Genomic DNA, 15,242 nt, shown 5'->3' on the forward strand with positions numbered 1-15,242 from the left:
TTGATGGAGAGCTCAGTCTATGGGGAGCCCTGCCAAGCAAAGCATTCTGCAGGGGTCTCCCCCGCAGAGACTGTAGTGCATCCTTCACGAGCTCCCCTCCCCCCCTGCACCGCCAGGGCTGCGAAGGAGGGCTTCAGGAGCACATCTCATCACTTCCTTTTTAATCTCCACGTTAGCACTTGTGCCTTTCTTCAAGTGCTCCAAGGTAATTTTAAAGAATACTTCATTTTGCTTTCATTTCGCTCTGGCCTGGCCTTCCTATAAATCAGGGCTGAGGCAGAACTTGAGAGGATTGGGCTAATCACGGCTTCAATCTCGAGAAATGTTTAAATATAAATCAAAATAGTTGAAGCCTCTCCAGATCTTCAATTTTCTTTGAAAGGCTAGTTTGTCTTGTTTTCTTCCCCCCCCCCCCTTCTTTTTTTTTTTCTGATTGGCCTTGCTGAGCTCTGAGTTTTATCTTGGTGCCCTAGGAATATTTCTAAGTAGTTTTAGATGTTTTCTTCGAGGCACTGCACCAAGCCATACAAGAGGGATATTACTGGTGTGGGGTGGGGGCCATCTGCCGCATTCTGCTAGCACTGGAGAAATTTCCAATTTCAAAAATTAAATGATCCTAAAAAGGCATAAGCAGTGATTTGGCAGTCAAAGGGAAGAGGAAAATCAGCAGAAGTGTAATTTTGATCTCCCCTCCTCTTTCAGACGCCCATGACTCTGTAACAAGCCATCCTAACAGTGCTGCAACACCACAGTCATTGAATATGATGCTCGCTCATGGTTTTGGGGGGTTGACTGGCAGTTCTTGCTTGGGGTCTTTCATGAGGTTGCAGGCAGAAGGTCGCTGGAGCAGGGGTCTTCTTGAAGGCTTGCTCACGTAGCTGGTACCTGGGCTGAGAGGTTGCAACAGCCACGGTTCCTTGGGTATCTGCCTCTTTCTCTATGTCATCTCTCCCTGTGGTGCCTCCAACATGGTGACATGATGGGTTCAGGGTACCCAGACGTCTTATATGGTGCTTTCAGATGTAGGTTTTATTATTGTGCAGGTGTGGTGAGGCCAGTGGATCAGGAGACAATTGTCATTGAAAAGATAGATTGTTGTACTCACAGAACCCAAGAGGAGGGGAAGGCTATGCAAAAGAGTGCTTGGGGAAGTACCAACGTTGGTCAGGGAGCGGGGAGGAGGGGAATGTAGAGAAGAGTCTTCATTGAATTTCTGTGGGAAGGGACAGGTGAGGCAGAGTACACAACCTTAGGACTGGCTAGATTGGAAAATTTCAGTGGGCTCTGGGGCTTAGGGCTGTCCTTAGGTGCCTGGTATGAGCAGGTGGAGAATGGCCTGGTTGTGAGAGCCCAATGACAGAGGCAGTTGAGGGTGTGGCTCTGTATTGGTTAGATTGCATATGAACGATGCATTCCCTAAGGAGACTTTTTGCTATCTCCAGGAATTAGCTAGTTCTGGGAGGGGCAATCCCTCCAGAGTCAGCAAGGCCCCAGATGTCAAAGCATCAAAATACAGAAAATAAAAAAACATGGTTTTTGTTCACATAATTCACATGGTGGCTCAAGGCTCCAAAGGCACGTGTCCAAAGCTACAGAGCCAGGCAGAAACTGTTATTGCCTTTTATGAGCTAGCTCCAGAAGTCATGCAGTATCACTTGTCTCTTTTTATTTGTGAGAAGCAGTCACTAAATCCAGCCCATAATTAAGAGCAAGGGAATCACACTCAGCCTTTTGATGGAAGGAGTGGCAAAGAATTTGGGAACATGTTTTAAAACCAGCACCCCACCCACAATAGTCTCCACAACCAGTCACTAATGACTTATGGGCCTCTTTCCCCACCCCTTATAATCCAGAAGCTTTAGACTCGGAAAGCTGCTAAATCCAGTTGCTCTTCTATTAGGACCATGTTTCTCCAGCTAAAATCCTAGACACGGGGGTGAGGTCAAAATAATCCTCAGGACTTTCTTAAATGGCAGGGGCTGAGTGGAAGAATCGTGATCCCAATACTGTGCATTATAGAAACCTGCCAGTGAAGCTCGTCACTTGGTCAGTGTACATGTGCCAGAAACTCCCAGTAGACGTCCAACTTCAAGGATGACGTAGAGAAAGGAGGAAACCAGTTCTGCCCTCCAGGAACATCACTCTAGTGGGAGAGAAAAGTCACGAGACACTTAATGCAAGACACGGAATTCAGAGAAATGATAAACTGGTCTTTGGGAAGGAATGAGGGCTGGCTTCACGGAGGACGTGGACCTTAAAGGATTCCTTCTGACATTGTCCCAAGTGGAGGCACTTTCATGGTTAACTCACTGTCTTTCCCAGATCTGGAAGTCTCTTTAGCCATGTGGACCAAACCTCCAGATTTGTCCCCCCAACACACAAATGCTCTTCCCTTCCCCTGAGCCATATCACCCTCCTCCCTAGAAAGCTGTTCCCTTTCTCCTTCACCCAATAAAGTCTTGCCCTGCTTTTCACTCCACTTTCTCCATGACCACTTTTCTGACGCCTCCCAATTGACCAACTCCAGCTCTAGCACACCCTTAGGACCTAGAACTTCTACCACATAACTCATCATTTACACGTCACCATGTACCTGTCACCATTTTTATGCTGTTTGTTTTATGTTCTTTCAAACTGGGTGATCTGTTTTTCCCTCAGTAAACTGAGGTTATTGTAGACCATAAACCACACATTCTGCTTGCCCTGAATGCTGGAGATTGTCTCAAGACCAAGTCTACGTGCACATTAGCTATTCCATGTATATTTTGGGAGCATGTGAGTGATGGTATAAGTGTAGTGGTCATCAAACTGTGTTCCTCGAAGGGTTCCCTCAGAAGCTATGCTATTCAGAGAAGAGCCAACGAGGAAGAAAGGTACAGAGCTCTAGGGCCCTGTGCCAGCTTCTTGTGACTGGTTTTCCATATTGGGATTTCATATAATTTTGCTTGAAGAAAGGACTCTGTGACCAACCAACTATTGAAAACCACTGTTGTTATGAAAATGGCATTGACTTAGGAAATGAAGCTTTGATTCATCAAGCCTCTGATTCCTCACTTAAAAAATGGGAATCACTGCCATTCCTGTCCTACTTCTCTCATAGGGAGTGTATCAGTTAGCTAGTGCTACATAATAAACCGCCCAAACTTAGAGGCTTAAAAAAAGTTGTATTTAGCTCATGAACTGAACATTGGCTGGAGGCTGGCTAGTCTAGGATGGCCTTGCTCATGTGTCTTTTGGCATCTGGAAGGTTAACTATGGTTGGCTTTGCTAAGCTTGCTCACACATCAGACATCTTGACTGGGATGAATCAGCTGACTCAGCTGTGTACCTGGGGTCTCTCGTCCTCCAGGACACTGGCTTAGACTTATTCACAAGCAGTCACAGGGCTCAAGCAAAGAGAGCAGAGGCTGCAAGGTCTTTGGAGCTTCTATAACTCGCACAATGTCACATGTTCTACTGGTCAAAGCAATTCAGGAGGCCAGCCCAGATCCAAGGGAAATACATTTCACTTCTTGGTGGGAATAGCTCTTTGTAAAGGGCATAGACACATAGAGAGCTGAAAAATCAGGGCCAATTTTGCAATCTACACAGGAGGCTCATGAAGATCAAATGAGATCACACGTGTAGAGGTCTTTGAAAAAATATACAACATAATGCAACGAATAAATATTATCGGCGGAGGGGTTCTTTTTCTTATCAATAAGATTGGGGCGGTAGTGATTCTCTAAGATCCATTCAGGTGTTGATGTTAACAGGGCTGTATAGAGAACGGATAACTTGCTTTCCCTTCCTTAAATTGTTTTGTAAGTTATAGTTATTCTGAAATGTTTTTAGATTATGTTTCCTTCTAAAAGAAAGGGAAGAAACCTGCTTTCATAGTTTAATGCTCTATCGTTTGTCGGCATGTCATTGTCATGCATTAAGTTTCCATGTCAGCAGCCTGGGAGCCCTGAGTCTTTCACTAGGGATGGGCTGATTACTAGTTCGGCACCAGACCTACAACAGTCACTAAGGCTGCAATGACAAAAATAAAAGACCCATTCTTGCCCTCAAGCTGCTCATAGATTAGTGGGGGGAACACAGGGCAAAGTACTGGAGGTATGAACTGACACCTGTAGGAAACACAAAGAGGGCATCTGGTTTTGTTGAGGAAATCAGAAAAGCCTTCACAGCAAAAGTAAACTGAGTGCTAGAGAAAAAGAGAGTGTATGCACCATGCAGAGAATCAAGAGGAAGGTATACCAGATGGAGAGAACGGCAGGTGCCGAAGCACAGAGTTGTGAAAGGGAATGGGAGGCTGAGGTGTGCCTTGAAAGCAGAGTAGGTGAGGAGTATGACAGAGGGAGTGTTAGGATATTGATGTTGGGGAAATAGATTTGGGCAGATTGTGTAAAGAGGCTGCAATAGTTCAACCCACAGTCATGTGATCAAACCTGGAAGAAACAAGACAACATGTACTGGAACCATAGCAGGACCAGTGGGGATGCAAAAGAAGTACCATGTGCAGAAGATAGTTAAAGGGAGATGCAATAAACGTGGTGGTTTGAAAGTGTAAAGGATCTGTCTCATTTCCAATCTGAGAGACAGAATGGCTAGAAAGCCACCATTTGCTGAGACTGGGAGAACAAGAGGAAGAGACACAAAGTTCCACTTGGAGTTTGTTGACCTTGGAGCACCTGTAGTGGAGATGCCCCATAGGCAGTTAAGAGTACGAGTTTAGATCTCTCAGGGAACTCTCCAGGGGAGGTAATAACTAAGCCCATGGGGGTAGGAGTACAAAGAAGGTCATCATAGCAACAGACTGGAAAAAGCCCAGATGGCTCACGAGGAATTGGCTTAATACATCACGGTACAGCATACAACGGAGTACTACGCAGCCCTTAAGATAGTGACAGAGATCTGCATGTATTATTTTAAGCACATATAAACATATACATATATTATACATCACATAAACACACACAGAAAGAAGACTGAGAGGATCTTACCAGAGGTATAGACAGTTGGTGTCTCTGGTGGTGGGGTTATGAATGATTTACACTTATTTTCTCTTTCCTTATCCATTCTATGCAATTTTTTGATGATGAACATGGATTGCTTCTGTAATAAAAGTGCCAGAATTTGAAAAGAAGAAATATGAGCATTGTCAGCAAATCTGTCTCAGTTAAAGTCACTGGAGTAGAGAACACTGGGGAAGAATAGGCAGACAGATGGAGGTGAGGAAGGCAGAGAGCACACCAGCCTCTAAGGAAAGTATGGGAAGGATGCAGATACTACAGAGGACCCTTAGAAGGCTCAGCCTTATGGGACAGGTTAGCCTAGAAGGAAATGATGCCTCAGCGCCCCCAGAGAAAACAGTCTGATAGAGAAAAGAGAATCATTACATCTAATTCTCACTGAGGGCTCACCATGAGCCAGCCCCGTTCTAATTGTTTTGTATGTATTAACTCCTCTAATCCTCACAGCAGCCTTATATTGCCAGTAGTGTTATGAGCCCCCTTTCACAGATGAGAAAACTGGGGCACAGGGAGGTTGTATAACTTGCTCAAGGTCACAAAACTAGTAAGAGGCAAAGCCAAGAATCACACTGAGACTCTCAGGAGAGGCCATGTCTCGGCACTGAGCTGTGTGAACTCCCACGATGAAGGACATGGCCCATGGGGCTGGGAGCAGAAAATAGACCTGTGGTCAGGCCGTGCAGACACAGGACAGCCTGGGACCACACAGAGACAGATGTCTGAGAGTGAAGCATTGGGGACTGAGGAAGCGGTGACCAAGAGAGCAGAGGCCTCCTTCAAAAGTGGTGGTGGAAGGAAAGAGAGAGAAGACTGTAATTTCAGGGGAACAATGGGCAAGTTACTGACCTTTAGGATAAGAGAAGCAGGGTCAATGGAGGTCAAGAGAAGGACTAACGGCAGAAGAGGGGATACTCAGGCACCACCAGGCTGGGAAGGAGGCAGGAGGCTGGGCTGTTCTGCAGGGCAGATGGAAAGAGGGAAGCCTTGGAAAGCAGAGAGGCAGGGAGGCCAGGGCGAAAGACAGAATCCATGGCCCTGGGGAGGGAAAGGGAAATGAGAGTGCCCTGCTTCTCCTTGCAGTGCCATCCTGCACTGTGCAGGGAGGGTGGAATTGGTGCGGGGGTGCGGCATGAAAAGAGCAGTGAGTGTTCAGAATGGGCACATGGAAACTAAGGGAGTGGGGAACAGAGGGCAGAAGGGCTGCAGCCCAGCAGGGTGGGCATGGGCTAGCCTCCCCCATGGAACTCAGCACCCCAGGGCAGGGTTTCAGGGCCAAAGGACAGGCATGGGATGACATAGGAGCAAAGGGTCCAGGGTCCTAAAGAGAGGTGCTCTGGGATGACCAGCCTCAGGATCCAAACTAAGTACGGAGGCCATAGAGCGGAAAGAGTCTAGAGCTCTGGGGGGACAAGAGTGGGAGCTGAGAAGTAGCACCGCTAAAGAGCAGGCCTCCTAAGAGGAAGGGAGAGCCAGAGGTTGAAGGAGAAGAGAGCATTACCAAGCTCATTGAGTGGTGGCCAAAAGCAACACCAACATCAAAGGCTCTGAGTCAGAGAGACCGGGTTTCAATATTGCCTCTGCCATATACCTAGGGTAAGTGTATGTTCTCTCAGCCTCAATTTTCTCCCCTACAAAATGGACAACATCATAACAGGCACATACGCAGTCAGTGTTGGCCATTTAGTTGTTTCTAAGCAGCCTTTGAGTCCTGAGCAAGCCTAGGGGACCGTCATTCAGTCTAGTCTCCCAGCAACACAAAGACAACCGTGGTCTCAGCTGTTTCTAGTCCCCCAGAGAAGCTGCCCTCATTTCCCCACCTTGTGATCAGCCTGGGAAATGAGACTTCCTATCCGCAACCCCCCAGGGTTTTCAGACACCTCCAAGGTTCCTCTGCCTCCCACAGCCGCGAGGCCCGTGGGACAGCGCTACTTATCAGAAATGCCTTTCCTCCCTAAGACATCTGCATCCTTCTGAGTATCTACGGCCTCCTTCCACCTTCCAGCTCCAAGCAGAATAAGGCAACCATTTGACCACCTGACAGCCCTTAAAGTGTTTGTAAACATCTATCACCGCATCTACCCACTACCCCAGTCTTTCCTTCCTTTTTATTTTTAACTAAACATGCTCAGTTCCAAACAGACCCATGTCCAATTTTTCCTGCTTATGTGTTTGTTAGAGAAATAGCTTGAGGGGAACATCACTGGAACTACCACAGGGACACTTTATCCATTAACAAGTGCTCACCGAATGCAAGACCTGTGGGACACCTCACCTACTCCACGGTTGTTTACTAAGCCCAATAGGTAACTCCTGTTATCTGTTGTCTATTTTGATCCTCCAAAACCCTGTGAAGGAGGATAGGTAATGCTCGTCCCATCTTATAGACAAAGCAGGTGAGGCTGCCAGAGAGCTGAAATAATGCTTCCAGTGTCATGCAGTCCATTCATTGGAGGGCAGCCGTCCAGTTCTGCTCCTCCACCTATGGGACCCTTGCACTGCCAGTCTTGGAAGATTATACTGCCTGTCTTGGAAGACAAGATGCTAACAAGAGGGAACAAGAGAGGCCTCACAGCAAGTGTTTGTAGACACTCAGGGCATGTGCGGGCTAGAGACTGAGGGGAAATTTCACAAAGAAGAGAGAATTGCCAGAGTCTTGAAGGAATTGAGGGGCAGAAAGGAACCTGGAGGTGTCTCTGGAGCTATGGTGAGAGCAGGTGATCAAATCATCAAAGTGAGGTGAAGGGAGGTCTTGGGGGCAGCCTGGAGGGTAGACAGAGAAAAGTGAAGCTGGAAAAATGAAGCTGAGGCCAGCTCAGGACAGCCTCACTCACCCAGAAAGCACAACCCTCTGTCGGCCTTAAGAAGCCACTGGTAGCTCTAGGGCAGAGGGAAAAAAAAAAAAAAAAAAGAAAGAAAGAAAGAAAAGAAAAGAAAGACAAAAGCTGTCATTTAGAAGCACTTTCTGGCAGAGGTGGGCAGAGTGACCCAAAGAGTCAGCTACAGATGAAAATGGAAACCATCAAAAAGAACATGCAAGACACCATCCGGTTCAAAAAACTTTTGCTCTTGACACACTGGTTTCTGAAGCAGCAAGAACCCCCAGCCACAGGAAGAGGATGAAAGGAAGGGCTCACCCTGGGTACCTGGTCCACGCAGCTGAGCCTCCACCTCTGGCATCGAAACTGTATAATCTCTGATCTCAGAATGGTGAGACGGCCCCTAACAAATTAGGAAGGAAATGATATTGGACCAGAGATGCTAGGAAAATGTGTAAACCCTTATGCCTCTGGGTTAGGAATTCCCTACCTCGTGTCTTAGTATTGTCAGTTACATCAAAGCAAAGGGATAAAGTACAGAGGTGAGAAAGCTTTTTATTTTCCGTTATGCTCTACTGACCGTTGTGATATTGACCAAAGCCACATCAACAAAAATAAATGCATTTAGGGTTTATGAGAACTAATCTAGTCACATGTTAAAAACTTAAGAGAAAACATGAAATAATTAACAAATGTAACGAACATTGGAACACAAAATTTAGTCCCATTTGCTCATTTTCGAGATGAGGAAATTGTGGTCCAGAGACAGGATGATTTTCCCAGGTCACACAGCCAACCTCTGGTCACGTGCTCTTTCCACCATCTTTGTTGTAGAGTCACTGTACCACTCCCACTCTGCCGCTGGCACCAATGGCAGAGATTTTATTTCATCCCCACTCTGCATCTCCAATGAAACACACCCCTGGAAAGGCCAAAGTTACCCACCCCCTTAGAAACATTCCAAATGATGAAATGGAGCCCCCCAGCCTCCACACATGGAGTTTCTAAATCCATCTCTCTCCTGGCCCTTCTGGGGTCCAGTCTGATCTCCTCAACACCCACCTGTGTCTGGTATTGAAAGCCTTGTCTTCTGCATGGTATCCCTGACCCCTGGGAGGTGAGGCTTTGATGGTTAAATGCTCGACATTCCAATTTTCATCATTAGGAAGAGACGCTGGGGGGAGGGGAGAAGGAGAAAATGTGCATGGGGCTGTTTAGTACGTTATACAGACTTCCTGTTTGTATTCCAAAATCCTCTTTCAGTCTCAGCTAACATTACTACCCCTCCCAGTCTCCAGTGCTGTGGCAATGCCATTCCACCTGGAGTGACCTTTCGCAGAGTCTCTCCTGACAAACTCCTATTCATCCTTAAAGGCCCAGTTGCAATAGCCTCTCTGAAGCCTTTCCTGCCCCTGCTTCTCTCCCCTGTCCAGGCACCGCACACTGACTTAGTCAGTGGACCCCACCTTCACCACTGCCACAGGAATTTACCCCAACTTCTGTTCTCACAGCTGTCATTCCCACTAGATCTTGAGTGCTCCAAGAGCTGGGTTGTGATTAGTCATGTTCATTGTGGATCTCCGTGGTCTAAAATAGGATCTCCTATTGCAGTACTTATTCAACGGCTGTGGGTGAATGAAATAATACAGGCCCTAGACGAAAGAGACACAGAAAAGCACAAAAAACTCCCACACTCAACCTGCACACCCAGAAAAGAAATTGGGGGAAGCACAATTTCTAGAGTAGAACTGAGAAATTTAATGTGAAGAGTGGGGTATTGGTAAACCAGCTCTTTTAAAAAAAAAAAAATCCCACTTTGTAGCACTTGCCCAATTTCCATGGTGCAGAAACTTCCTCCATGGCTGATTTCAAGCTACCAACATGACCTCACTAAACACAGAATTGGAACGAAGGGTACCCACTTGGCTCTCATGAGCTGGTATAGGCAAGGCCTAGCACACCACTGAATGCAAGCCACACATGTAATTTTAAATTTTCTAGTAGTCCCATTTGTAAAAAGAAACAGTCAGCATTAATCTTAACATTTTAGTTCAGCAATGCAAAATAATACTTCGACATCTAATCTTTACAAAAGATTATGAATGAGATGTTTTGCGTTCTTAGATTCATAGTAAGTCTTTGAAAGGCCAGTGTGCATTTTATAGGGCAGCACAGCTCCATTTTGGACTAGCTGCGTATAGCTAGTAGCTACCGATATTGGACAGCACAGATCTAGAATCAGAATCAAAGCCACACAGAGACAGAATGATGTGGCCATCCTGTCATTTCTAGGATTTTGTCAATGATGACAATTTTTAAAATGGTGGTGCCTTCTTACAATTTCAGGCAGCAACAATGCTTGTCCCCTGGGCTAGATTAATTTAAGAGGAAGCCAGATCTGTTACACCTTCCCAGGACCTCATGTCAGTCATAAGCCCACTCCATCAGGATCACAGATTCTTTCCAGCTTTCATGTATGAGATGGAAGGCAGCAAATACACACCCAGCTACACTTTTCCCCCCTATCCCACATGCCAGTTTAGCCACAGGAATTGCCCCCTTCCCAGACCGGCTCCTCCTGTCCTGTGACTGCTGGAGGGTATATGGGAACACAGATAATGAAGCTTGATATTGCAACAGCTGGATGTGAATGGAAGGTGTTCAAAATGTACCTGTTGCTGGGAGAATTGGATAGCCACCAAATGCAAAAGAATGAAACTGGACTGCTATCTGTCACCATGTACCAAAATTAATTCAAAATGGATCAAAGACTTAAGCATAAGGCCTGACACAATAAACTGCATAGAAGAAAACATAGGTACTAAACTTATGGACCTTGGGTTCAAAGAGCATTTTATGAATTTGACTCCAAAGGCAATGGAAGTAAAAGCTAAAATAAACGAATGGGACTATATGAAACTTAAAAGCTTCTGCACAGCAAAAGAAACCATCGACAAAATAAAGAGGCAACCAACTGAATGGGAGAAGATTTTTGCAAACAGTGCCTCCGATAAGGGGCTAATATCCAAAATATACAAGGAACTCATGAAACTCAACAAGAAAAACAAACAACCCAATTGAAAAATGGGCAGAGGACCTGAAGAGACATTCTCCAAAGAGGACATACAAATGGCAAATAGACATATGAAAAAATGCTCAACATCACTAATCATCAGAGAAATGCAAATAAAAAACACAATGAGATATCACCTCACCCCAGTCAGAATGGCTATCATTAACAAGACAAATAATAACAAATGTTGGAGAGGCTGTGGAGAAAAAGGAACCCTCATACACTGTTGGTGGGAATGCAGACTGGTGCAGCCATTATGGAAGGCAGTGTGGGGGTTCCTCAAAAAAATTACGAATAGAATTACCTTATGCCCCAGCAATTCCTCTCCTGGGTATCTACCCAAAGAATCTGAAAACATTTATACATAAAGACACGTGTGCTCCACTGTTCATTGCAGCTTTGTTTACGGTGGCCAAGACATGGAAACAACCAAAATGTCCTTCGATAGATGAATGGATAAAGAAGTTGTGGTATATATACACAATGGAATACTATTCGGCGGTAAGAAAAGATGATATAGGAACATTTGTGACAACATGGATGGATCTTGAGAGTATGATGCTAAACGAAAGAAGTCAGACAGAAAAAGCAGAGAAACATATGATTTCACTGATATGTGGTATAGAAACCAAAAACAACAAAAGAACAAGACAAACAAATGAGAAACAAAAACTCATAGACACAGACAATAGTTTAGTGGTTACCAGAGGGTAAGGGGGGTGGGGATGGGAGAAGAGGGTAAGGGGGATCAAATATATGGTGATGGAAGGAGAACTGACTCTGGGTGGTGAACACACAATGGGATTTATAGATGATGTAATACAGAATTGTACACCTGAAATCTATGTAACTTTACTAACAACTGTCACCCCAATAAATTTTTTTTAAAAATTAAAAAAAAAGAAAGAAAAGAAATGCACCTGTTGACTACCCATGGCGATGGGCAGCCACACAGAAGCCTCGGAGTAGAGAATGTAAGGCCTCTGTTTTTGAAAGGAGGGTTCTGCCACCCCATAGTAGTGGCGCAGGCATTGGAAGTCATGGGTTCCAGCTGTGTGACCTTCAGAAAAATGCCTAATCTATGTAAGTTGATGTATGCTTCCATAATCTGACGTTGAGGATCTGGCAGTAGGCTTCTGAATATAGAACAAAATTATGTTTATGAAAATGTATGCATTTTTATGGGAAAAATGTTAAGTGCTGGACTATTGAGATGCACAGACTGGAAAAAGGAAAACCTGGGTTCTTTCCTTGGCTCTATCAGATGTAGGCCTTGGACAAGTCACTTAACCTCTCTGGGCCTTTTCCTGGTGTAAGTTAGAGCATATCATCCTCTATTCACACTCGCCCATGGCTTCCCATCTCCCCCAGCACCAAACCAACCCCACCCCTCCCTGACACCGTCTCCTTCCCTTTTCGCTTGCTCTAGACTTCGGCCATTCCAACCTTTTTGTGGTTCTACTTCTCACCTAAATGACACCTTTCAGTCGGGCATTTCCTGACTTTCCTATTTTCACTGTAACCTCCTCCCCTTACTTACTTTTTTCATAGTAATTCTCACCTCCTAGCGTAATATAGGTGGTAGGCTCCCAATTCCTGGGAGGGCTGGGGCTCAGGCTAGAAGTCAACCACTCAGGGGGGCTGCTCAGGGGACTGCAGCTCTTTAGGGCAGTTGGCCTGGATGGCTTCTGAAGTTCCTTCTAAGCCTGATATTCAACAATTTTACGCACAGGGAACTTGGCATTGGGTTCCCTCCCTTGGAAACCAGAAAGAGTTTCTCCTGACCATGTGGCTGGAGGCATTCTCCCCAATGATGTCTTCTCAAACGAGGATATCTAAAAGTCTTTCACCCCCCACGGATGGAATGAAGAGAAATTGCTTTAAATCATCTGACCTGCATAGGACCTGTGAAAGGCTGTCTACATTGTGAGTTTGGAGGTGAAGTTCAGTTGCCAGAGGGTGTTCTAGAAACTTCTCTCTAGGTGATCCCTAAGGAGAAGGTGGCTACCCATAGACCTCCGTGCTGCAGATAAAGCAGTGTGGAGGCAGGGGGATGGACTTCATGACCTCTCCAAGTTCCCGCCAGTCCATTCTAGCTATAATTCTATGATAAAATCATTAGAAGGCCCCGAGGTGATTTAGCCTCATTTCTCCCACTCTGGTGATTGAACACGTTTTTTTAAACCCTATAAACCCTAAACCATAATTCTTTTACAGCAGAGGGAAAGACAAGACAGTCATGCACGGTTTGGAGCAAGGGAGTTGTGGGGAGAGGTTAAAGAGAGAAGAAGGTTTGTTTAGATTGTGGTTGTCTTTTTTCATTTGGGGTTGTTGGGGGGTGGTTATTAAATGTGAAGTTTGATGACTGAACAAAAGCAGAGCGAAGGAGAAAAAGAATGTGGAAAAATTCAAACCTGCAGTTTTCTGATACACAGAAGGGAAACCCAAACTCTGCTCATTACGGCACATATTTATGGCCGATCATAACATGAAATTACAACTCCACAGCCTCGGCCAGGACTGTAGAGTTCTTCCCATGTGCTTCCAATTAAGAGCGTTTGAAGTTGCCCTGGATATTTATTTGTAGGGGATTTACTGCACAGAACGATTAAAGTTTGTTCTTGTTAGGAGTTTGGGGCTAGTTTTGGGGGTGGGGAGATGGAAAGGAGGAGAGTTAGCTGGAGAGAGAGAGAAAGGGGGGCTGCCAAGGTGTCCTGAGTGAATACCTGTGTATGTTTGAAAGTGCACGCAAACACACACACAAGGACCCTTTGTTTTCAACATGGTGAGGGTCCAACATCTCTGACTGTGATTTTGTTTATAGGAAATCCTTTATAATGCACGTTTAGTGTTTCCATATGGAAATCTCCTAGGACATTTCCCCCGCCACCACCCTCCACCCTCCCCTCTTTTTATTTGGATAAGGCAAGAGAATAGGGACTGTACATTCCAAAGATTCATAGTCATTCCGGATCAAATTCAATGGATTTTGGCAAGAGTTGAAAAACCCAGATGCAGGGCTTCAGCCTCCCGCTGAGCCGCCTCCAGCTGCGAGTGTCTGGTGGAGGCACTTTGTAAAATCATGAAAACCCTATTAAATTCATGAAATATGATATACTGTTGTTTCAGACTAACTTTCCATTGAACTATCCATGAAGAGAGAATTTGGTTAACTTGCTAAAGAAGAGGGAAGTGGCATGGCTGGGGCAGGGTGTTGAGGCGGGAGGCGCTATTGAGGAAAGAAGTGCTGGGAATTCTTAAGAGGTTGTAAATTTCTGTGTCTGGGTATGAGGGCTCCTGCAGACCCCAACAGCACCAGGCTTTCTCAAGGTCTGACTCTTCTTAAGAAAGGAGGTGGTCACCATGATTCTTCTCCCTATCAATCTACTGAAGATTCAACAGTGACCAGTTAGCTGCTAGTGTGATTTGTTTGAGAGCACAAGAGACCCCGGCAATCCCGAAGGATATTTAGGGTCCACCCCTTGTTTCATAGCTGAGGGTCCAAGGGCAGAGGGAGAAAGAGAATGACTCATGGAAGGTCCAGGAAGTTGGAAAACCCAGAGCTCCTGAATCCCAGTTTAGTCTTTCCACCAAAGCATGCTACTTCCCTGGATACACAAGGCAGACCCCTTCACTGGGCACTGGTGCTCTCTACCTCAGATCAGAGCTGCTGACGACCCTGTTTGTTGCAGGAGCTCACAGGCCCAGATGGCCCCCCAGCTATGAAGTGGTCCACCCTGAAGAAGCTGGACACTCTGAGTTAATTTCCTATTGGACTATAATTCAGATCATAAAATGATTGCATGTTTATTTTCAAACAGAACAGGGTGAGGACTCCCTGGAGATAAATTGGTTTTGTTCTCTGGAAACCGCCACAGGACCTGAGCAATTGGAGGAGCTCAGGTGTGTGTGTGTGCCGAGTCTGCCTCACAGGCAGCCAAGTGGGGTGCTCTGTCCCCATACTCTTGGCATTCTAGGAATCCAAAGTGCAGACTCCTGGAATGGAAAGGCACACAGAACGTAGTGACCCACCTGTCATCCATGCAGTGGTCCCTGAAACAGGAAGGGCACACTCTGCAAGCAGCAACACCTCTGACCCAGCTGCCAGGGGCAGCTTCCCACATGGAAAATGATTGGAATAAAAGCTGACGTTGATTGAGTGCTTACAGTGTGCTGAGGCACTGTTCTAAGGGTTTGACATGAATTAAATCATTTAATCCTAACAACACTATGATGTAGTCATCCTATTTTCCCCCTTTGCAGATGAGAAAACTGAGGCAAGTTGCCCAAGGTCTCATAATCAATTAAGATCACATAACTGACATAAATGACTGA

The 15,242-nt window shown here is 45.6% G+C and overlaps 1 protein-coding gene and 1 long non-coding RNA gene across 5 annotated transcripts in view; one reads left to right on the forward strand and one right to left on the reverse strand.

Annotated features, from left to right (window-relative positions):
- SLC14A2 (solute carrier family 14 member 2) overlaps positions 1-15,242 on the forward strand; it is a 422,069-nt gene that overhangs the window by 324,680 nt on the left and 82,147 nt on the right. The window lies entirely within an intron of this gene.
- LOC141573063 (uncharacterized) lies at positions 456-9,586 on the reverse strand. Its single transcript, XR_012498632.2, has 4 exons — positions 8,897-9,586; positions 8,153-8,237; positions 4,989-5,100; positions 456-2,143 (listed from the first exon to the last, which is right to left on the reverse strand). It is a non-coding gene; the product is annotated as an uncharacterized LOC141573063 (long non-coding RNA).

This window comes from Rhinolophus sinicus, chromosome 4 (genome assembly GCF_057876585.1).
Source record: "Rhinolophus sinicus isolate RSI-liver-muscle chromosome 4, RSI-T2T, whole genome shotgun sequence".
Taxonomy (NCBI): Eukaryota; Metazoa; Chordata; class Mammalia; order Chiroptera; family Rhinolophidae; genus Rhinolophus; species Rhinolophus sinicus.